The sequence below is a fragment of the Bactrocera oleae genome, chromosome 2 (genome assembly GCF_042242935.1).
Source record: "Bactrocera oleae isolate idBacOlea1 chromosome 2, idBacOlea1, whole genome shotgun sequence".
NCBI lineage: Eukaryota > Metazoa > Arthropoda > Insecta > Diptera > Tephritidae > Bactrocera > Bactrocera oleae.
This window is the reverse complement of record NC_091536.1, coordinates 43,703,228-43,708,426: the sequence shown is the minus strand read 5'-3', so window position 1 is coordinate 43,708,426 and position 5,199 is coordinate 43,703,228. Positions and strand designations below refer to the sequence as shown.

Below are 5,199 nucleotides of genomic sequence, written 5' to 3'. Positions count from 1 at the left end.
TTATTTTAATATAATATTCTTTTTTTCTCATTAAATAAATGTTCTTCAAAATCTATTATTTTTTTTCTGGTATTCTAATTTGCTTTAATACGCATGCCAAAGAACATCTGCGCATACGGTATATTAGCTGTTCCTTTATAAGGTGGTGAAAATTTATTTGCTTCCTGCTTAGAGTGGTGTAGTTTTCTGAAATCGAGTATCATTAGGGAAAGTAATTGAACTTTTGAATTTGCGCATTTTTGATGTTCCCTTTTAATAGTTTACATTTTATTGTAGCTAACATTTGCGCCTTCTCTATTTATTAACATTCTCTGGATGAACATCTCCATTAAATATATTTTTTTATTATTAAGTAATCTTTATTTCGACTCTTTATATCAAAAAATGTGGTTAGCAATAAGTAGCAAAATGATTTCCGTTGGATGCAAATTGTGGTTACATTTTCAAATTTAGTTAGGCAGCTGCGGTTGTAGTAAACTATTTTTATACTCTCGCAACCTGTTGCTACAGCGTATAATAGTTTTGTTCACTTAAAGGTTTTTTGTATCACCTAAAACTAATCGAATTAAATATAGGGTTATTTATATATGTATATATAAATGATCAGAATGAAGAGACGAGTAGAAATCCGGGTGACTGTCTGTAATATCTTTATGAAACTTGGTACAAATGTTTCTTGGTACCGCAAGACGGTGGATATTGTAGATGGATGTAATCGAACCACTGCTACGTCCACAAAACGCCATTACTCAAAAACAAATAAATTGCTATACATAAGCTCCACAATAATATGCAAGACAGTTTCTTGGTATACAGGATTACTTTAGGGACGGACATATGCAGTTTTAAATTTTTTTAAAAAGTGGGCGTGGTCCTGCCCCTAATAGATTTAATATGCATATCTCCTAAATCGCTATCCTTTTAACCAAATTCGGTACATAATATTCCCCTCATATTTTTATACTCTCGCAACCTGTTGCTACAGAGTATAATAGTTTTGTTCACCTAACGGTTGTTTGTATCACCTAAAACTAATCGAGTTAGATATAGGGTTATATATATATATAAATGATCAGGATGAAGAGACGAGTTAAAATCCGGGTGACTGTCTGTCCGTCCGTCCGTCCGTGCAAGCTCTAACTTGAGTAAAAATTGAGATATCTTTATGAAACTTGGTAGACATGTTTCTTGGTACCGTGAGACGGTTGGTATTGCAGATGGGCGTAATCGGACCACTGCCACGCCCACAAAACGCTATTAATCAAAAACAGATAAATTGCCATAACTTAGCTCCGCAATAAGATACAAGACTGCTATTTGGTACACAGGATCACATTACGGAGGGGCATCTGCAGTTAAAACTTTTTTTAAAAAGTGGGCGTGGTCCCGCCTCTAATAGGTTAAATGTGCATATCTCCTAAACCGCTAATGCTAATAACAAAATTCACTAGAAGCAAATGTTTTTAGCACTTCTATTGACGGTGTGAAAATAGTTGAAATCGGGTGGCAACTCCGCCCACTCCCCATATAACGGTACTGTTAAAAACTACTAAAAGCGCGATAAATCAAGCACTAAACACGCCAGAGACATTAAATCTTATATCTGAGATGGTATAAATTGGCTTTATAGGAACCGCGTTCAAAATTAGTCAGTGGGCGTGGTACAGCCCACTTTTAGGTGAAAACCCATATCTTGAGATCTGCTCAACCGATTTCAACCAAATTCGGTGCATGACGTTCTTTTTATGTTTCTATATCATAGTGCGAAAATGGGCGAAATCGGACTACAATCACGCTTACTTCCCATGTAACACCATTTTCAATTCCATCTGATTCTTTCACTTTCCACTATGCAAATCAGGTAACAATGATTATATCGGGGTAAAACTTTGCGTGAATAATGCAATTAAATTATGCCACCTTGCGGCCAAAAATTGTCTAAATCGAACCAAAACTGTTCAAACCCCTAAGTACTAAATATGTGGACCCCAGTGCCTATAGTTGACCTTCTACCGAAAATATCAGTCAATCCACAAAGAAATCTCAAACGAGTATATCATTTGACTTTGCGAGAGTATAAAATGTTCGGTAACATCCGAACTTAGCCCTTCCTTACTTGTTTATTTTATATTCCATCTGATTCTTTCACTTTCCACTATGCAAATCAAACAACAATGATTGTATCGGGGTAAAACTTTGCCCGAATAATGCGTTTAAAGTATGTACTGTTCAAACCCCTAGGTACTGAATATGTGGATAATTAAAATTCATATAATAAAATAAATAAATGAAACTCATGGTAATAGTATGTCTTTGTGTCAAAAATGGGTTGAATCGGATCAATACTTCCTTCAATAGAAAATTTTGCCAACACATGAACTAATTTAACGGGCTTTGATCCTTGCAAGTTGCGAGAGTATAAAATGTTCGGTTACACCCGAACTTAGAACTTCCTTTCTTGTTTTAATATAAAGTTTTGTCAACATCTGAAAGTATTTCACTGCCTTGAGCTTCAGAAATTGCATGAATATAAAATGTTCACTTACACCCGAACTTAGCGCTTTCTTGCTTATGTATTATAAAATTTTGCAGGCACCTCTTTCCCTTCCCTACAAGAACAGTGACGGTCATCTGATGGGTCATATGACAGTCACAGCTGAAAAAATTTTGTCAGCGCGCAGAGCAAGGATTCTATCATTGTGTTAAGAGCCCTGTGCAAAAACTGATGTAAACAAACGTATGTGTGTGAGTTTGCATCTCTCTTTAACACATGGGTATTCGGAATTCATTCACTATATGTCTGTACTGCTCACTCTCATGTCTTTTTCTGAGTCATTGCTGACCATAAATCCGTCATAGCTGAAAATCGTCAGTTATGACTGAAAAGCTATCATTAATGACAAATTTTGTTTTTGTTCAAAATAGTTTTATTTTTATTCATTTTTAAACTTATAAAATTAAGAATTTTACAAAAAATTTAATAAAAATAATATAATTTTTAAAATAAGTTTCATTAGAATTTAATAACATTTCTTCCTCTCTAGGTAATGTTTTTAAATGTTCAAATATACATATATACAGAATAGTGAACAATTATAATAATTTATATTTAAATATTTACATAAATAACTCGTTTCTTATAATTTAAATATTTACATGATTAACTTAAAGATCAATATAATTCATTTTTTAACTCTAAATATTTACATTATTAATTGAATTAATATAATTAATTTTTTAATATTTAAATATTTACATAATTAAATAAAAAAAATATAATTCATATTTAGAAATTAAATTGCAAAACTAAAAAATTGTTATAAAATAAAATTAAATTATTAAAAAATTATATACATATTAATTTTTTCGTCTCCTTTCCATATATTTCTTCTGCTTGATTCGGTGATGGCTCCGTTCAATGGCTCTCCGTATGCTCTTTTCAAAGTCAAAGGCACCTTGTGACTGGAAAACTACTAAAAAATTAAAATTAATTAAAAACAGTTGTCTTAAGCTCTTACACTCATCTTATTTACCTCGTAAAATGGTTTCAATGAGCCTTAGTTCGCCTAGGGCATGTTTTTCGCCTCTTCCATCCCAATTAAAGGACTCGAGAAGACAGTCTGTAAAAAATATTTCTAAAAACGTTTTCGATGTCATCGGATGCACCCTTCAGTTTGTAGATATACGTGGTCTGTAAAATAAGAATATATAGATGTAATTAGTAATTAATTTTTAATGTAATTATAAAGAACGTGTTTACCATAGCCTGTGTGAATTCGGGTTTTTTTAGTTTTTCTTCCACCTCCAGACATAGCTCAACCGATTCAATTGGTAAAAGGCTTGCTACCTCATCAATAGTGTCATCTCTTGCCTCTCCGGTCATGAGACATACCGATCGCTCAATTTTTTTAATATGCACCTTGCATTCCCTAATCAGGGAGCTTTGTGCTAGTACTTCCGATTTATCTGTTGCCTTTTAAAATAGAAAAACACTTTATAATTTAATTATATATAAAAATTCTTACTTCTTGTTCAATTGTTTCCAATTTACCAGTAATAAGTGCTTGATTGGCAGTTATCGTCACATATCCATTTTCCAACGAGCCAATTTTATCGAATAATACTTGTTGCTATAGATTTTAGAAAAAAAATAAATGCGTATGCAATAATACATAAAATTTTATTTAGCATAACCATCATTTCTGAAATGAATTAAATAACTTAATTATATTCAAGTTAAAAATTAAAAAATTAAATTTAATATTTATTTTATAATTACCGTTGTTTTGTCCTGGGGGTGGCACATTCTTCTTACATTTCAAAGGCGTTGATGTTGTTGCTATTGTTGTTTTATATATTTTTTTTGGTATCATTGATTGATAATCTGAAATAGATATGTAATATTATTGATTGTATACGAGTATCTCATATTTTTGTTTTGCTTACCAATTTGCTCTTGGCTCTCAAATATGGAATCGCCAAACATATTGCTTGCATTGAAGCTCGTGAAGATACAAATTTTATTAAATTTATGTGTTTTATTTCGTTGAAACAGAATGTGCGGGTTGTTGCGAAAAATCGTGAAAGAGATGATGCAAAAAAGGAATGAGGAGAAACTTGTCGCCATGAGGGATGCAGAAATACTTATGATCTATATCTTCTATTGATATTTCACTAACATCATTACTTAAATTACTAGCCAAAACAATTCCCAGACTGTTGGCAGACTCAAAAGGTGTCTCAAAAAAGTTCTCTATTTTCTTAAAAGCGTTACATATATATTTATTCGCTTTGTCTGATGTGTTAGTGCTTATATCTTTCATGGGTCCAATTGTTTTACTAAAACAAAAATAATCCTTTTCTTTATTGGGATTAATTTCAAATGTTCCTATTTTCGATGCCATATTGAAATCGTCGCAAAATGTATGCCTTTCATTGAGATGTAAGAATATTTGTTGCAATATTTTGTTTGGTTTATTAACAATTTTCTTAAGAAACTGCATATAATTTTCATACTTATATGCTGAAAAGGAATCTAATGGACCAAACTGTTTGACACATTCCGACAAATGGAGCAGACCATGTATATTAAAGCTAACCAACTCATCTCCATATGTGCTCCCAAAATAATTTACAAAATCATTTAAAACTTCTTGAGCTGTATCTGCCTCAACTCTATAGGACCTTTCACATGAAAGA

At 32.0% G+C, this 5,199-nt stretch overlaps 1 long non-coding RNA gene across 1 annotated transcript; it reads right to left on the bottom strand.

Moving 5' to 3' along the window:
* Positions 1-3,375: 3,375 nt before the first annotated feature.
* On the bottom strand, positions 3,376-3,981 carry LOC118682688 (uncharacterized). The gene is made up of 3 exons (XR_011397914.1): positions 3,761-3,981; positions 3,534-3,691; positions 3,376-3,473 (listed from the first exon to the last, which is right to left on the bottom strand). It is a non-coding gene; the product is annotated as an uncharacterized lncRNA (long non-coding RNA).
* Positions 3,982-5,199: the final 1,218 nt, after the last annotated feature.